We start from the raw sequence: 19,809 nt of genomic DNA, 5'->3' as shown, positions 1-19,809 counted from the left end.
CTCCTCTACCTTTAACTCCCTATCTTTTGGCCCCGCCCCCCACCATCACTCTCCATTAGCATTAAACCTTTTCTTTAATGTCACCTCCTCCATAAAGCCTTTCCTGATCTATTCTCAGTTAGATATGATTTCTCCCTCCTCCAATTTTCTATAACAATAACCAATAATTGTTAACTGTTTACTAGATGCTAGATGCTGCCCTCTACTTGTATTAACTAATTTAATCTTTACAGCAACACTATGGACTAGGTATGAGTCCCCATGCCATGAATGGGCACATTGAGGGGCTGGGAAGGTAGGTAACTTGCCCAAGAGTATACAGCTAGTAAGTGGAGAGCCAGCCCTCAAACCCAGGCAGTCATTTCTAGAGCCCAGGTTCTTAACAATTGCTCTGCTGCCTCTCCTGTAATATTTTTCACTATTAGTGTGGTACTTAAAGTTGTTTAGCACTGTAAGTGCACACACACACACACACACACAGAGTTTTGTTTTGTTTAGAGACAAGGTCTCACTCAAGTGATCCTCCATCTCAGCCTCCGGAGTAGCTGGGATCACAGGCACATGCTGCCATGCCTGGCTAATTTTTTTATTTTTTGTGGAGTCAGAGCCTTGTGATGTTGTCCAGGCTGATCTCTAACTCCTGGATTCAAGGGATCCTTCCGCCTCGGCCTCCTAAAGTGTTGAGATTACAAGCATGAGCCATGGAGCCCAGCCCTACATGATTTTTTTTTTTTTTTTGAGACCCTGCAGAGGGTCTCCCTCTGCAGCCTCAACCTCGTGGGCTCAAGTGAGAGGCTCTCTCTTGTAGCTGGGACTACAAGTCTCTCAAGTAGCTGGGACTACAGGCACGTGTCACCACGCCCGGGTAATTTATTTTTTATTTTCTGTAGACATGGGGCTACCTTATGTCAATCAGGCTGGTCTTGAACTCCTGGGCTCCAGCGATCCTCCTGCCTCGGCCTGCCAAAGCACTGGGATTACAGGCATGAGCCACCATGCTCAGCCCTAAACAATGATTTTTAATGATTGTATAAAACTTTAGCATCACTTGAATGTACTACTATAGTTCTCATTCATTTTGCATCCTATTGCTAGATATTGATGTTGTTTCCATGGTTTTTACTTTTACAAATAAAAATGTGATGCATGGCCAGGCGTAGTGGCTCACGCCTGTAATCTCAGCACTTTGGGAGGCCGAGGCAGGCAGATCACCTGAAGTCAGGAGTTCAAGACCTGCCTGACCAACATGGTGAAACTGTAACCTCCCAAGGGGTTCACCTTGCCCGCTGCCTAGACAGAGCCCATGCATCAAGACGGGAATTGCAACAGAGAAAGAGTAATTCACGCAGAGCCCACATGCGGGAGACTAGAGTTTTATTACTCAAATCAGTCTCCCTGACCATTCGGGGAGCAAAGTTTTTTGTTTGCTTGGTTTGTTTGTGTTTTTTTGAGACAAAGTCTTGCTCTGTCACCCAGGCTGGAGTGCAGTGGTGCAATCTAGGCTTGCTGCAACCTCCATCTCCTGGGTTCAAGTGATTCTCCTGCCTCAGCCTCCCCAGTAGCTGGGATTACAGGCATATGCCACCACACCTGGATAATTTTTGTATTTTTAGTAGAGACAGTGTTTCACCATGTTGGCCAGGCTGGTCTTGAACTCCTGACCTCAGGTGATTTGCCTGCCTCGGCCTCCCAAAGTGCTGGGATTACAGGTGTGAGCCACCATGCCTGGCCGGGGAGCAGAGTTTTTAAGGATAACTTGGTAGGTCGGGGAAAGCCAGTGAGCCAGGAGTGCTGATTGGTCAAGGATGAAATCATAGGGAGTCAAAGCTGTTTTCTTGTGCTGAGTCAGTTCCTGGGTGGGAGCCACAAGATCACATGAGCCAGTTTATTGATCTGGGTGGTGCCAGCTGATTTATCAAGTGCAGGGTCTGCAAAATATCTCAAACACTGATCTTTGGAGCAGTTTAGGGAGGCTCAGAATCTTGTAGCCCCCAGCTGCATGACTTCTAAACCACAATTTCTAATCTTGTGGCTAATGTTAGTCGCCAGGCGGGAAGGAGGTCTGCTTTGGGAAAGGGCTGTTACCATATTTGTTTAAACTATAAACTGTAAACTATAAACTACGTTTCTCCCGAAGTTAGTTCGGCCTACGCCCAGGAATGAACAAGAACAGCTTGGAGGTTAGAAGCAAGATGGAGTCGGCTAAGTTAGATCTCTTTCACTCTCTCAGTCATAATTTTACAAAGACTGTTTCAATCCCTCCCTTTGGGTTTTATAATACTTTAATCTTAAGGTATAGGCTATGAAGATGGGAAAAGGTCATCAATCACTCTGGCTTCTTCCTGCTGACAGGGGATGTAGTGGGAATGGGAGTGAACCCCAAGGTGAGAAGAGTGGAACTGCTTTACAATTAATTGTCTGAGCATACTCATGCAGGCCTGGTTGAGCTTCCAAGGCTTGTATGGCAAAAACATTAGTACTCTCATCTATAGTTTTACTACAGTGTTTAAGTGAACAGCCTATTTTACCTTATAAGGTAAATAATGAGTCCTAGGATGAGGAGTACAATTCCCAATTTTAAAAGCAAAGATTTGAAAGTGTTAGTTTGGGGACTTCTAACCCACAAACAATTTAGAATTTAGTCTAAACTGCAGAAAAAAACTCAAGAACAGCTAACAACAGTGTACCATAGTTTTTGTTTTGAAGCATAATTTTTCTCTCTCCAGTCCCCATTTTTATTAAAAACAACATGATAGAACTGATTTGTTTACAAAATAAGCTTTAGTCTTACTGTATGTGGCCTGATTATTTGCATAAAGTGCAGCAAGAATATTTTTCACTTAGGCTTTTTTAATTGGCTTTGCTAGAACTCTGTTCCATGAAGAATCTCAGATAAGACGTTTTAAAAGCCAAGCCCAGCCATGGGTTTGCACCCTCAAATACCTATGAGTTGGGCAAATTCCTCTCCTCTTGAGGTCCCAAGATAACTTGGGGTTCCTGGGCCTGTTAAAAAGTGACATTCTTTACTTACCAAAGGACAGGAACCTTGCACAGGGACTCCGTGTGGACAAGGTATGAGGCCAGATGCCTCAATGGGCTTTAATTTGCTCTATAAGTCAACTTTGATTGTTTAAAGGAAGCATGCCATTCCAGTCAAAGCCTTGGTAAAATAACCAATTTCTCCTATTGTGTCCTGTTACAAAAGAAAACAAATTCTTATTGAATTTATGCAATTAACTATACTGCCATAAATTGAGAATACTCACAAATAGTTTCCAAATTCTGGAGAAATCAGGTAGAGAGGAACAAATATGCTCCAAATTTTGTCCACAGCAGTACATTTTACTCACTCGTTAACAGTTGCAAATAGCTCTAAAGAAATAAGTTCTCTTGACTCTGAAAACAAAGGGTCTAGTAATGTTTAATACATTAGCTCTCCATGAGAGTCCTAGAAGATTGGTTTTTCCTCTATTCCAATAGCTCAATTTTTAAAGTTATCTGAGACCTGCACTCAGAGTCCTATATCTGATTATAAACTGCCTTTTGAAAAGGACCAAAGGAAGACAAAATGTCTGTGGATGACAAAAGTCTATAGCCACTATTAAAGCTACAATTGACTAGGAATTTTGGTTACTTCTGTGGCATACAACAATTTTACATAACAATTATGATTATTGATAATGTACACTAAATTATATCAACATTATGGAAGTTTCCCGTAATTTTGGAACACATACCAATAACATATTTATACAAATACAGTCCAAAGAAAACCAAACACCATTCACTCTTCTATTTGAAAGTATTTTTCAATTCTAATTTTACAATCTCCCAGAGTAATTAATCAGAAACTCACATTTAGGAGCACCTGTTAAATTTTATAGCTGATTATAAAATCATCTTTTAAAGAGGACCAAAGTGAGACAACAATTGTCTGTGGATGACAAAAATATGTTAGGGCAGCCACAGTTAAAGGCACAATTAACAAGGAAATTTACCTCTGTGGCACACAATCATTTAACGTAATAATTATAATTATTACTGATAACATATACTAAGTCATATTAGAATTATAGCAGTTTTTGGCTGGGTGCAGTGGCTCATGCCTATAATTCCAACACTTTGGGAGGACAAGGTGGGCAGATCACGAGGTCAGGAGATTGAGACCATCTTGGCCAACATGGTGAAACCCTGTCTCTACTAAAAATACAAAAATTAGCTAGGCATGGCGGCACGTACCTGTAGTCCCAGCTACTTGGGAGGCTGAGGCAGGAGAATCGCTTGAACCCGGGAGGCAGAGTTTGCAGTGAGCCAAGATCGGGCTACTGCACTCCAGCCTGGTGACAGAGCCAGACTCTGCCTCAAAAAAAGAAAGAAAGAAAGAAAGAAAGAAAGAAAGAAAGAAAGAAAGAGAAAGAAAAAGAATTATAGCAGTTTTACATAATTTTGGAACATATACCAATGACACATTTACACAAATACTGACCAAAGAAAGCCAAACACCGTTTCATATTTGACAATGCTTCCTGTATGGTTTTTGTGCCAAATAAGCCAAATGTCATTTTTGGACTTTAGAGGACCTAATATCTAAAATATTAGGTTAGAAAGAGACATAATTTATAATTTGATTTTGGAAAGTTTGTCAAATATCAAAGTTTTTTTTTTTTTTTTGAGACGGAGTTTCACTCTTGTTGCCCAGGCTGGAGTGCAATGGCACCATCTCGGCTCACCGCAACCTCCACCTCCCAGGTTCAAGCAATTCTCCTACCTCAGCCCCCCAAGTAGGTGGGATTACAAGCATGCACCACCACGCCTGGCCTTTAAATATCAAAGATTTAAAGCACTGGATATCACAAAATAGAATCCCAGGTTACTATGTCATTAATTTGACCAAAATGATAACTCCAAAAAATTGTTTAAAAAAAAAAAACTTTGGCCAGGCGCGGTGGCTCATACCTGTAATCCTAGCACTTTGGGTGGCCGAGGCAGTTGGATCTCCTGAGGTTGGGAGTTCGAGACCAGCCTGGCTAACATGGCGAAACCCTGTCTCTACTAAAAATACAAAAAATTAGCTGGGCGTGGTGGTGCACGCCTGTAATCCCAGCTACTCGGGAGGATGAGGCAGGAGAATTGCTTGAACTCGGAGGTGGAGGTTGCAGTGAGCCGAGATCGTGCCACCACACTCCAGTCTGGGCGACAGAGGGAGACTCCGTCTCGAAAAAAAAAAAAAAGAAAAGAAAAGAAAACCTTTGCTCTGATGGAGGAGACTTAGCTTTCCAAACAAGACCCAATAAAGATAGCATGAGGCTAACTAAATTTGTCTCTTCTCTCTCCTCCCTTTTTTCCCTGCAATTTACTCAAAGGAAGAAATAAAACCCTTTCATTATCTTTTAACATTACATAAAAATCGTCTTCAAAGGAGAAAACTAAATGTCATGTTTGCATTAGTGCATCTTTAATGTTAAGGCTAGTTTTTTAAATAACATTTTATATCTCTATTCAGTTTAATTAGTTTGACCATAAGGTAAGGTTTTCATGAACTTTTTAGAATGCCCTACAATTTTCCATCAAACAGATCCATTTTCTAAGAAAATCCTGTTCTAAGAAAATTGATGGGCCTGGATTCTGGCCCCACAACAGTATCATTTCAATGTTTTAACCTATGGAAAAAAGCTAAATAATTTCTTTTAAATCTTAGCCAACTTGTTTATATCCACAGAATTTTTTTTTTTATAAGACTGACCCTTTACAAACCCTTTTCACTTTTCTTAAATCTTCGGTTTTGTTCTGTTACTGTTTTAGGTTAAAACAATCCTTAAGGCCGGGCGCGGTGGCTCACGCCTGTAATCCCAGCACTTTGGGAGGCCGAGGTAGGTGGATCACAAGGTCGAGAGATCTAGACCATCCTGGCCAACATGGTGAAACCCTGTCTCTACTAAAAATACAAAAATTAGCTGGGCATGGCGGCACATGCCTGTCGTCCCAGCTACTCGGGAGGCTGAGGCAGGAGAATCGCTTGAACCCGGGAGGCGGAGGTTGCAGTGAGCCGAGATCACACCACTGCACTCCAGCCTGGCAACAGAGGGAGACTCCGTCTCAAAAAAAAAAAAAAAAATCTTTAAAACCCTCTGAACTAGACAAAATTACATTCCCTTTAACAAAAGCCATATTCCCAATGCTTTTACATGTATGTAAAACTGTTTCTCCAGTGTTCTCAATTACATGTTACAATGTTAACTCTTAGCAACTTTTATTTTTAGTGAAAAACCTGATAAGTAAGTAATTTTAATTAGGTACTAGGGGAGGACCCTAGGACAGACGGAAATGAAGATAAGGTCTGACTCTTTTTAGCATAGCTAGCTGGCATAGCTCTCCATATGTCCCCAGGCCTTATCTATAATCCAATGCTCCAAAGTAGGTAAATCGAACAATTTTCAAAAGTCAAAGAAAGTTTGACCTTAAAGCATTTAGCAAATCTGATATCTGACCTTAATTTAGAACAAATGTCTACATTTTCAAGACATTTTATTTTACCAATAATCTTTAAAACTGCTTTTATTTCCAAAAGATTACTAAAGTCTTGTGAACAAAAAAGCATTAAAGTTTCTATTTTTCTGACAAAATGTTTGATTTAAGTGCTTATTTTTCTAAGCCAATTAATCAAAGGGGGTCTTTTTTATTTGTTTGTTTTTTGTTTGTTTGTTTTTTGAGACGGAGTTTCACTCTTGTCACCCAGGCTGGAGTGCAGTGGCACGATCTTGGCTCACTGCAACCTCCACCTCCCTGGTTCAAGCGATTCTCCTGCCTCAGCCTCCTGAGTAGCTGGGATTACAAGCGTGCGCCACCATGCCTGGCTAATTTTTGTATTTTTAGTAGAGATGGGTTTCACCATGTTGGCCAGGCTGGTCTCAAACTCCTGACCTCAGGTGATTCCCCCACACCTTGGCCTCCCAAAGTGCAGGGATTACAGGCATGAGCCACCATGCCCGGCAATCAGAGCTCTTTTATATATAAACATCTCACACACACACACACACCACACACACACACACACACACACAATACATATAAATACAGACAGACATAAGATTCGGCACTTGTAAGAGCCACTGCACCCAGTCTCTATGCATTTTTTAAAGAGTTATTCCTGGCTGGGTGTGGTGGCTCACGCCTATAATTCCAACACTTTAGGAGGCCAAGGCAGGAGGACCACTTGAGCCCAGGAGTTCCAGACCAGTCTGGCAACATAATGAGACCCCGTCTCTACAATAAAATTAAAAAAAAAATTAGCTGTGTGTGTGGGCATGTGCTCATAGTCCCAGCTACTTGGGAGGCGGAGGCGGGAGGATCTCTTGAGCCCAAGAGTTCAAAAGAGTTATTCTTAGGAGTTTTATGCTATTTTTGTCATCACTAATGCATTTTTATTCCATTATATCTTCTAGCTGGTTGTTGCTGGCTTACAGGAAAACTATTGATTGTTATTTGGCCACTTTTCTGAACTCTCTTCTTAAATTTATGAGTATTTCAATTGATTCCTTTGGGTGTTCTCTTGATAGACAAACAAATTAACTGGAAATAATGGTAATTTCTGTATCTCTTCCAATAGTTATTTCTAATTTCTTTTTCAAATCTTATGGTATTAGCTACAAGTCAGCTTTTAACATTTACTTGGCCTGGGCCAAGAGTACAATTGGAGGCCTACTTACCACAAATCAAGGAACCATGAATTGGAACACAAAGAGAAGCAAGAAAACCTATGCTTGTTACTACTGGGAAACAATCATTGTTATGGAAGAATCTATTGCTCTTGAGACAGAAAGGATTTGACAAGTTAATTTCTTTTCTCTCACTAAGCACATCTGCTACTCAGATTTTCCTTGTACTTCTAAGCAGTATCTGATAGCAGCAGCAGCATAACTCACAAAACTTCATGGCTTGTAGATGGATTTGCCTTTTGTTCCAAGTATATAGATTGAGAGATAGGAAGTATTCCCCTTAAGTTTGAATGATGTTAATCATGAGAGTGGAGGCTTATGTGGTGTGCTGTACTAACACTAAGTACTAGATCCCAAGTGACACAAGTGCCTGTGTCTTTTTTAATAAATTTGAGTATTTACAATATGAGATATCCTTTAAAGCATGCGCCCTAGGGCAGAAGCCCCTCTTGCCCAGATCTAAGGATGATACTGGTTATTCAGAACACTATTAAGCACTTGTAAATGGCAGCAGCCTAGCTTTATCCTTGACTCCAGTGAGAATGCTTTTAGTTAGAAGAAAGCTATAACTTACAGAGGGCTTGGCCAGGCGCAGTGGCTCACACCTTTAATCCCAGCACTTTGGGAGGCTGAGGCAGGCGGATCACCTGAGGTCAGGAGTTTCAGACCACCCTGTCCAACATGGTAAAACTCCATCTCTACTAAAAATACACACACACACACACACACACAAATTAACTGGGCGTGGTGGTGGGCGTCTGTAATCCCAACTACTTGGGAGGCTGAGGCAGAAGAATCGCTCGAATCTGGGAGGCAGAGGTTACAGTGAGTCGAGATCATGCCACCATTCTCCAGCCTGGGTGACAGAGTGAGGCTGTGTCTCAAAAAAAAAAAAAAAACTATGGAGGTTTTATCATGTATCAAGTGCCATTCTAAATGTTTTGCCTACATAATCTCATTCATTCAATACGGCAACCCCCAAAAGTAGGAACTATTATTATTAGGTTTTAATTTATTATGTAATTTGCTCAAAGTCACATGCCTATATATTCCTGAGCTGGGATTTTTATATTTTTCTAATAAAAATAGAGACAGGGTCTCACTATGTTGCCCAGGCTGGTCTTGAACTCCTGGGCTCAGAGGATCCTCCCACCTGGGCCTCCCAAAGTGCTGGGATTACAGGTGTGAGCCACTTCACACACACATAAACTGAGATTTTAAACCCAGGTTGGTCTGAAACCAAAAGCCCATTTTATTAACTACCACATTTTTACTAACTTCCTTTTTCTCATTTATCATAATGTTGGCTATTGGTTTGAGATGGATATGCTTTATCTTTACTTGGCTCTAGAGGCAAAATAGAATACTGGATTTTTTTTTATCGCTTCTCGACCTTTTGGTTAAGATCAAGTGTAGAATACTGGATTTTTTATTTTTATTTTTTTCGAGATGGAGTCTTGCTCTGTTGCCCAGGCTGGAATGCAGTGGCACGATCTCGTCCCACTGCAACCTCCACCTCCCGGGTTCAACCAATTCTCTTGCCTCAGCCTCCCAAGTAGCTGGGATTACAGGCACCCACCACCATGCCTGGCTAATTTTTGTATTTTTAGTAGAGATGGGATTTCACCATGTTGGCCAGGCTGGTCTTGAACTCCTGACCTCAGGTGATTCACTCACCTCAGCCTCCCAAAGTGCTGGGATTACAGGCATGAGCCACTGTGCCCCACCAGAATACTGGATTTTTTACTTTATCTTGGAACTGAGCTGAGATCCAATACTTGATTCCCACAAAGGGGCGGCCTTCTTTATTGTCTGTTAAGGCCTAAGAAATTCTGTTGTTTTCTATCTCATTCCTTACATCCTAATACATAGATTCTTGTAGTTTTTTGCTTAAACTATAAAGGTCTCTGGGTGGTGAGTGCACCAGGGGTCACCAATTCACATGCCTACAAGGGATAAGGAATAAATGCGTAAACCTGGTAAGACATTGGGCAATAGATATTACGTTTTTTGGATTGTGACTCCTGAATACTCTGGAAATTCTGGGTTGACCACTAATTAGGCCACCAGTTATAGTGCAGATCATCATGTACTCTTCAGTGGTTCTCAGAATGTGGTCTGAGAACCCCAAGCGGTCTATTATTTCCTCAAGGTAATTAATGGGCTGGTCTCTAAGAATATTAGTGTTACTTTGTTTCTGTTTTGCTTTTACTTGGTGTCTTATCCAAAGAAGCATCATTTTCCCTTTTTTTTTTTTCGAGACAGAGTTTCGCTCTTGTTGCCCAGGCTGGAGTGCAATGGCGCAATCTCGGCTCACCACAACCTCTGCCTCCCAGGTTCAAGCGATTCTCCTGCCTCAGCCTTCCTGAGTAGCTGGGATTACAGGCATGCACCACCATGCCCGGCTCATTTTGTATTTTCAGTAGAGATGGGGTTTCTCCATGTTGGTCAGGCTGGTCTCAAACTCCCGACCTCAGGTGATCCGCCCGCCTCGGCCTCCCAAAGTGCTGGGATTACAGGCGTGAGCCACTGTGCCCAGCTTTCCCCATTTGTTATGAAATAGGTTTCCTATGACATGTACCAGGTAGGTGGTCTGCATAGCCTTTTACCTTCTCACAGGTGGTCCCTATTGAAAGACCATGAAATCCATAGCAGAATAACATAACCACACCTCCCATAAGGTCACAACTTCATGACTTGCTCTGTAGGATGAAAGGGGATGCCTTAATTTTCTTTTTCCTTTTTGAGGTGGAGTCTCTCTGTTGCCCAGGCTGGAGTGCAGTGGCATGATCTCGGCTCACTGCAACCTCTGCCTCCTGGGTTCAAGCGATTCTCCTGCCTCAGCTTCCCAAGCAGCTGGGATTACAGGCACACGCCACCATGCCTGGTTAGTTTTTGTATTTTTAGTAGAGATAGGGTTTCACCATGTTGGCCAGGCTGGTTTTGAACTCCTGATCTCAGGTGATCAACCTGCCTTGGCCTCCCAAAGTGTTGGGATTACAGGCATGAGCCACCACACCTGGCCGGGGTGCCTTAATTTTATCACTAGCTATCATCTAGGGAGTAATCACTCTGTGCTAGGCATTGTACAATTACAGTCCATTACATACACCAGTACATTCAATCATTCATGACAGCCCATGAAACAAAGCCCAGTGGGTTCTAATAGTACGCCAATTTTTTTTTTTTTTTTTTTTTTTTTTTTTTTTTTTTTTTTTTTTTTTTTTGAGACGGAGTCTCGCTCTGTCGCCCGGGATGGAGTGCAGTGGCACAATCTCGGCTCACTGCAAGCTCCGCCTGCCAGGTTCACGCCATTCTCCTGCCTCAGCCTCTCCGAGTAGCTGGGACTACAGGCGCCCGCCACCACGCCCGGCTAATTTTTTGTATTTTTTAGTAGAGACGGGGTTTCACCGTGGTCTCGATCTCCTGACCTCGTGATCCGCCCGCCTCGGCCTCCCAAAGTGCTGGGATTACAAGCATGAGCCACCGCACCCGGCCAAGTATGCCAATTTTTATAGATGGGAAAATTGGGGCTCAGAGCGGTTCGGCCATTTGCCCAAGGTCATCTTCTCATAAGTAGCAGAGCTAGAAGTGAAATCTGCACAACAGCAGAGCCTATTTTTTTTTTTATTATACTTTAAGTTCTAGGGTACATGTGCACAATGTGCAGGTTTGTTACATAGGTATACATGTGCCATGTTGGTTTGCTGCACCCATTAACTCGTCATTTACATTAGGTATTTCTCCTAATGCTATCCCTCCCCCTGCCCTCCACCCCATGACAGACCCCAGGGTGTGATGTTCCCCACACTGTGTACATGTGTTCTCATTGTTCAATTCCCACCTATGAGTCAGAACATGTGGTGTTTGGTTTTCTGTCCTTGTGATAGTTTGCTGAGAATGATGGTTTCCAGCTGCATCCATGTTCCTGCAAAGGACATGAACTCATCCTTTTTTATGGAGCAGAGCCTATTTTCTTAAATAGGTTCTTAACCTTCTCTGGCATTAGTATCACCTGGAAATTTGTTTTTTAATGCATGTATCTGAGGCCTGCCCACAAAGATTTGTGTTTAATTGGTCTAAGGTAGGGTCCCTGGTACAGGTATTTTGAAAAAGCTTCCCCGCTGGGCGTGGTGGCTCACATCTGTAATCCCTGTACTTTGGGAGGCTGAGGCGGGCGGGTCACCTGAGGTCAGGAGTTCGAGACCAACCTGGCCAACATGATGAAACCCCATGTCTACTAAAAATACAAAAAATAGCCAGGCATGGTGGCAGGTGCCTGTACTCCCAGCTACTCGGGAGGCCTGAGGCAGGAGAATCACTTGAACCCGGAAGGCAGAGGTTGCAGTGAGCCGAGATTGTGCCACTGCACTCCACCCTGGGCAACAAGAATGAAACTCCATCTCAAAAAAAAAAAAAGCTTCCCAATGACCTGATGTGCAGTCACCCTAATGAACACTGATCTTTGCTTCATTGCCTAAAAACTCAGTGACCTCAGCTGTACCTCAGGGAAATACAAGGCATAAGGTGGAAAAATTGAAATAAAAAGAGAAACAAGGTTATGGTAGTGTATTATCTCCAACGTGTGCCTCTCTCTCTGTCTACTGTAGGCAGTATATGTTCTTTATAAGGTAGGTGTGAATAGCAGCTCTGAGTTGAGCTTGCACAGTAATGGCTCTTTCCTCAGCTTCACAAGATAGTGCTAATCGAGACCCTCCACAGGATCAGACTGAATGTGTCAGATATATCAAAAACCTCAGCTGACAGGTAGCTGTACTTGGCAAATACTGCTCTTCGATTTTAACTCTTTGAGTTTCTTCCAAAAGAGAACTAAGATAACATTGTACATGCATCAGCTTTTGGTAGCAGTGAAGAATAAGAAACTGAGCCGAACCCGGGATATGCCCAGCTCTTTGCAGAAATACTGTGTTCTGTGAGCACAGCCTCTGTACTGTGTGCTCCTCCAGAGTGGAGTCTTGCCTATTGTCTGGTCTTCCTGGAGAGATAGGGACAGACCTGAACATCCCTCAGGATCTCTGAACATTGAGCCCTAAGAAAAGCTCAAGCTTCCTATTGCACCCAAGTTCCTTCTTAGCTTCATTACAGTGATAGGCTCTTCTGCCCGTTATGGGAGGCACTGGAGTACAAAGCAGAGGTCCTCTGAGTGTACTCTCCAGTCTAGCAACATCAGCATCACTTGGGATTTTTTTAGAAATGCGTATTCTCAGGTCTACTGAATCAAGAAACTCTGGAGATGGGACCCAGCAATCTGTGTTTTAACAAGCCCTCCAGAGAATTCTGATGCACACTAATGCTTGAGAGTCACTGGTTAAAAGTTGAAAGATAAAAAGTGGAGACATGGGGCCGGGCACGGTGGCTCACGCCTGTAATCCCAGCACTTTGGGAGGCCGAGGAGGGCGGATCACAAGGTCAAGTGTTCGAGACCAGCCTGGCCAACATGGTGAAACCCCATCTCTACTAAGAATACAAAAATTAGCCAGGCGTGGTGGTGTGTGCCTGTAATCCCAGCTACTCGGGAGGCTGAGGCAGGAGAATGACTTGAACCCAGGAGGCGGAGGTTGCAGTGAGCCGAGATTGTGCCTCTGCACTCCATCCTGGGCAACAGAGCAAGACTCTGTCTCGAAAAAAAAAAAAAAAAAGCAGACATATGGGCATCAGATAGCTGGATTCAAGTTTTGGTTCCACCACTTACTGTGTGGCCTTGAACAAGTTAGTTACCCCTCTCTAAGTCTCAGCTACCTCCTCTGTAAAATACAGGTACCACTTTTTCTCACGTGTAAAATAAGGACCCACATGAGATAATGCATGTTGTGCACTTCGCACGGTGTGAGGCACAGAGTAAGGATTCAATACATATTGAATATTCATTATTATTACATGTGTGGTTCTGGATAATCATTTTCATTTCCAACTAATTGTTTTTCTTTGGCAAAAGAAAAATTGTAAGTTCAGAAACTGGCCAGGTGTGGTGGCTCAGCCTGTTATCTAGCACTTTAGGAGGTCGAGAGGGGTGGGTCACTTGAGGTCAGGGGTTTGAGACCAGCCGGGCCAACATGGCAAAACCCTGGCTCTTCTAAAAATACAAAAATTAGCTGGGCATGGTAGCACATGCCTGTAATCCCAGCTACTTGGGAGGCTGAGGCAGGAGAATCGCTTGAACTCAGGAGTCGGAGGTTGCAGTGAGCTGAGATCACACCACTGCACTCCAGCCTGGGCAACACAATGAGACTCTGTCTCAAAAAAAAAAAAGTTCAGAAACCAGATAACACATCTTGATCATGCAATGGGGATGGGGCAGAAAGTATTTCATCTGCCAGTTTCTCTCTCTCTCTCTCTCTCTCTTTCTTTCTTTCTCTTTCTTTTTTGAGATGGAGTTTCACTCTTATTGCCCAGCCTGGGCGCGATCTTGGCTCACTGCAACTTCCACCTCCTGGGTTCAAGCAATTCTCCTGCCTCACCCTCCTGAATAGCTGGGATTACAGGCATGCGCTACCATGCCCAGGTAATTTTGTATTTTTAGTAGAGACGGAGTTTCTCCATGTTGGTCAGGCTGGTCTCAAACTCCCGATCTCAGGTGATCCGCCCACCTCGGCCTCCCAAAGTGTTGGGATTACAAGCGTGAGCCATTGAGCCCGGCCTCATCTACCAGTTTCTTTACAGAATCATGGAACATAAAAGTGAGGATAACAGCAAAGATATAGAGTCAACCTAAATGCCCATCAACGATAGACGGGATCAAGAAAATGTGGTACATATACACCATGAAATTCTGTGCAGCCATAAAAAAGAACAAGATCATGTCCTAAGTGAATTAATGCAGGAAACCAAATACCACATATTCTTACTTACAAGTGGGAGCTAAACATTGAGTACACATGGACACAAAGCGGGGAATAATAAACACCAGGGTCTGGTGGTGGAGGGTGGAGGGTGGGAGGAGGATTGAAAAACTTCCTATTGGGGCCGGGCGTGGTGGCTCATGCCTGTAATCCCAGTACTCTGGGAGGCCGAGGCAGGCAGATCCCTTGAGGTCAGGAGTTCGAGACCAGCCTGGCCAACATGGTGAAACCCCATCTCCACCAAAAATAGAAAAAATAGCCAGGCGTGGTAACATGTGCCTGTAGTCCCAGCTACTCAGGGGGCTGAGGCAGGAGAATCTCTTGAACCTGGGAGACGGAGGTTGTAGTGAGCCAAGATTATGCCACTGCACTCCAGCTTGGGCGACAGAGGGAGATCCTGTTTTTAAAAAAAAAAAAAGAAAAAAAGAAAGAAAGAAAAAAGAAAGACTACCTGTCGGGTACTATGCTTACTACCTGGGTGATGAAATAATCTGTACACCAAACCCCTGAGACATGCAATTTATCTATATAACAAACCTGCACATGTACCCCTGAACCTAAAATAAATGTTAAAAAAAAAATTTAAAAAGACCAGGTGCAGTGGTTCACGCCTGTAATCCCAACACTTTGGGAGGCCAAGCTGGGAGGACCACTTGAGCCCTGGAGTTCGAGACCAGTCTGGGCAACATGGCGAATTTGGTGTCTCTACCAAAAATTTAAAAAAAATTAGCTGGGGCCGGGAGCAGTGGCTCATGCCCCAGCACTTTGTGGGGCCGAGGTGGGCAGATCACCTGAGGTCAGGAGTTCAAGACCAGCCTGGCCAACACGGTGAAACCCCGTCTCTACTAAAAATACAAAAATTAGCCAGGTAGTGCACGCCTATAAACCCAGCTACTCAGGAGGCTGAGCCAGGGAGAATTGCTTGATCCTTGAAGGAGGAGGTTGCAGTGAGCTGAGATTGTGCCACTGCATTCCAGCCTAGGTGACAGAGCAAGAGTCCGTCTCACCAAAAAAAAAAAAGCAATTAACTGGGTGTGGTGGTGCGTGCCTGTGGTCCCAGCTGCTTGGGAGGCTGAGGTGAGAGGACCACTTGAGCCCATGAGGTCGAGGCTGCAATTAACTGTGATCACACCACTGCACTCCAGCCTGGGTGACAGAAGGAGATCTTGTTTCAGAAAAAAGAAAGTAAGTAGACTTCTCCACTCCCACTGCTTTGCTTGACTAGTCTAAGGAGGGAGAAAAAAAAGGAAGAAAAGTAGAAAGTAGTGTCTTTATTAAGAGTTTACTGATGATGATTTGGAGAGGATGGAAATAATAGCCTTTGGGGAGTTGTAGAATTTGTGCCCTTGGTGTTGAGTCTCAGGCATGAAGCCCAGGTTTATGTACTGATGACATTCCAGTGTGGAGCAGGACCTAGGATAGAAGTTCCTATGCTATTTGTCTACATCTAGCTTTGAGGAATGAGCCACCAGTACTGGAATGCTATTAACATTGAATTGCAAATTTTAACATTATAAAAAGCAAAGGGTTGGGACGGTAAAAAGTGAGAAAATGAACATCAGCACCAGCCATGTAAATGTAAGGTAGTAAATATCTGTGTTACCCTAGAAACCAGAAGTATAAAGGTAGCTAGGTAGTTTGGTGACAGTTTCCAAGGTAATTCCTGCCACATACAACGTAAGAGCTTTCCTGTTATGTTAACTTTTTCTCTACATGCCCACTGGACCTTCACTCAATTCCACTATTTCCTCCCTCTCCCAAAAGACTCCCTCTCTGATTTCCCTATTTTTGTTAGTGGCAGTGCCATTCTCCTAAGTACTATCGTCAGAAACCCTAGATGTTTATCAGTGAACTGAAGGGCCCCCAAAGTAATATGTGTCTCCAAACTTAAGAGACACAGTTTAGAGGAAAATCAGACACATAATTTGGGAAATGATAAACTCTTCAACTGAAAAAAGTAAAAAAAAAAAAGGCTCACAGTGGATGAAACTAGCCAGCTGTGACTCTTCCCAGAAGCAACTTCTGGTAAATATAATTTGTAGATATATGCAAATAAGATTAAGATGCTTCCCAATATCTCACCTGGGAGCTACCAACCTAGAATGTAATTCATGTAAGACAGCTGTTACCTTGGAAACTGTGACATGTAATGAGAACAAGAGGCAGGTAATATTGTAATGACAGAAGATTCTGATAACTAGTTACAGATGGTAAAAAAAAAAATTGGAGAGTCAGTGTTTATGCACTACTATTCAAGTGACAGGAACATTGGTCTGGTACACAAATAACCCAGTTAAAGACCTCCCTTAAAACCATTCAGCCGGCCAGGCACCGTGGCTCACGCCTGTAATCCCAGCACTTTGGGAGGCCAAGATGGGCAGATCACATGAGGTCAGGAATTTGAGACCAGCCTGGCCAACATGGCAAAACCCCATCTCTACTAAAAATACAAAAATTAGCCAGGCATGGTGGAACAAACAAAAAAACCCATTCAGCTCCATTTGTTCAAGTTACAAGTGACCATCTGATTACTAGTTTGGTTTCAAGGGTACATTAATAGCTGGTAGGTATGACCCTAAATAGTGGATAAGACAATTCCTGTCACTAGAAACTATATTCGTCACTGGCATTTATTTGACTTGTAAGCCAATATCTTATTTTTATTATCATTATTATTATTATTTTGAGATGGAGTTTCACTTTTGTTGCCCAGGCTGGAGTGCAACGGCGCTATCTCAGCTCACTGAAACCTCTGCCTCCTGGTTTCAAGAGATTCTCCTGTCTCAGCCTCCCGAGTAGCTGGGATTACAGGCATGCGCCACCACGCCTGGCTAATTTTGTATTTTTAGTAGAGACAGGGTTTCACCATGTTGGTCAGGCTGGTCTTGAACTCCCAACCTCAGGTGATCCACCCGCCTTGGCCTCCCAAAGTGCTAGGATTACAGGCGTGAGCCACTGTGCCTGGGCCTTTTATTATTTTTTATTGAGACGGAGTCACTCTGTCACCCAGGCTGGAGTGCGGTGGTGTGATCTCGGCTCATTGCAACCTCCACCTCCAGGGTTCAAGCAATTCTCCCACCTCAGCCTCCCGAGTAGCTAGGATTACAGGTGTGTGCCGTCACCCTCAGCTAATTTTTTTTTAAAGTTTTAGTAGAGAAGAGGTTTCTCCATGTTGGCCAGGCTCGTGTGGAACTACCGACCTAGAGTGATCCGCCCACCTCAGCCTCCCAAAGTGTTGGGATTATAGGAGTGAGCCACTGCACCTGGCCCATATCTCCTATTTTCGTAGAATAGATTCCTAGAGGGAGAATTTCTGGGGCAAATGCTGTGAAATTTAAGGCTCGTGATTCTATTTGCTTTCTAGGAAGCATCAATTTACAATCCCACAGGCAGTGTATGAAGGTTTCTGCCTCACTGCTCATGGTCTACTTTGAGAAATATGTGTTCCCGTTTTTTTTTTGTTTTTTTTTTGTGACAGAGTCTCGCTGTCTGTCACCCAGGGAGTGCACTAGCACAGCACTGTCACGGCTCACTGTAGCCTTGACCTCCTGGGCTCAAGCAATCCTCCCACCACAGCCTACTGCTAGCTGGGACCACATGCGTGCACCACCATGCCTGGCTAATTTTTTAATTTTTTGTAGAGTTGTGGTCTCTTGGTATTGCCCGAGCTGGTCTCAAACTCCTGGGCTCAAGTGATCCTCTTGCCTCGGCCTCCCAAAGTGCTGGGATTACAGGCGTGAGCCACTGTGCCTGGCACAGTTCTTTTTAAATCTCAATTAACTTCACAGGTAAAAGAGTATTATCTAGTTTGTATACTTTGCATGTTCTGTGATTACTAGTGAGTTAGAACAAAACACCTTACTGAGCAATCAGATTTCTTTTCCTGGAAATTCTCTCTCCATGCCTTTGTCAAAGTCTTTATTGAGGACATGGTGTTCTTCTTGTAAGTTTATGTAAGCTTTTTATCAAGAAAGATAATGACTCTTTGCTATACTTGTATATATTTTTCTGCTTTTTTTATGATTTCATTTGGTTAATTATATTTTTGTCATGTCAAGTTCTTAAGGTTAAGTAGTAAAATCTACCTACTTAGTGGTTTTTTTTTTCTGCTGCTTTTAAGTTTATGATGTCTTCTCCCATCCAAATTTCAGATGCATAATCATCTACGTCTTATTCTAGGGCTTTTATGGTTTGATTTGATTGTTGCCCAGGCTGGAGTGCAATGGTGCCATCTCGGCTCACTGCAACCTCTGCCTCCTAGGTTTAAGCGATTCTCGTGCCTCAACCTCCTGAGTAGCTGGGATTACAGGCACGTGCCACCATGCCCGGCTAATTTTTGTTATTTTTTTTCTTTTTTTTTATTAGAGACAGGGTTTCACCATGTTGGCCAGGCTGGTCTTGAACTCCTGACCTCAGGTGATCTGCCCACCTCGGCCTCCCAAGGTGCTGGGATTACAGGCGTGAGCCATTGCACCTGGCCTATGGTTGGATTTTTTTTGATCTCCAACTAATTCATCTGAGATTTCAGTTGGTGTGTGGTAGTCAGAGCTCAGATTTTAATGGGCATCACCTGGTATGCTTGTTACAAACCTAGATATTCCTGAACCCTATAACTTCCCTATGGGTTCTTCCTGCCCACTGCACAAACAAAATAGACCATGGCATTGCAGTAGAGAAAGAGTTTAATTGACACAAGGCCAGCCAAATCATCTCCTCAAAGTATCAAAGTATCAAAGGTTAGGGGTTTTTCAAAGGTAGTTTGGGGGAAGGGGTGGGGGTGGCTAGGCAGTGGGTGCTGATTGCTTGGGTTGAAAATGAAATCATAGGGATTGGAAGCTCTCCTCTTGCACTGAGTCACTTCTGGGTGGGACCACAGGAGTGGTTGGTGGGTACAGGTGGAGCCATGGGTGTCAGACATCCAAAAGACCTGGAGACATCTCAAAAGGCCAATCTTAGGTTCTACAATAGTCGTGTTATTTGCAGGAGTAATTGGAATAGTTGCATATTTTGTGACCTCTGGAATAATGGCTGACAATCATTTAACTATGCCTACATCTTTATAGAATGCAGGCCCCTCTCATCCTCCTAACCTGGTTGGTGGCCTTTCATTAGTTTTACAAGGGTGGTTTAGTTTTTGGGAAAGGCTGTTAATCATTTAAACTATAAACTAATTTTCTCCCAAAGTTAGCGTGGCCCATGCCCATGAATGGCCAAGGACAGCTTGAAAGTTAAAG

General features: G+C 43.3%; 1 pseudogene; it reads left to right on the top strand.

The window, feature by feature from the left end:
- The first annotated feature begins 9,095 nt into the window (after positions 1 to 9,095).
- LOC115833498 lies at positions 9,096 to 9,229 on the top strand (annotated as a pseudogene).
- The last annotated feature ends 10,580 nt before the right edge of the window (positions 9,230 to 19,809 follow it).

Source organism: Nomascus leucogenys, chromosome X, assembly GCF_006542625.1.
Source record: "Nomascus leucogenys isolate Asia chromosome X, Asia_NLE_v1, whole genome shotgun sequence".
Lineage (NCBI taxonomy): Eukaryota > Metazoa > Chordata > Mammalia > Primates > Hylobatidae > Nomascus > Nomascus leucogenys.
Note: the sequence above shows the minus strand (reverse complement) of the source record. Positions and strands in the feature narration are given on the sequence as shown.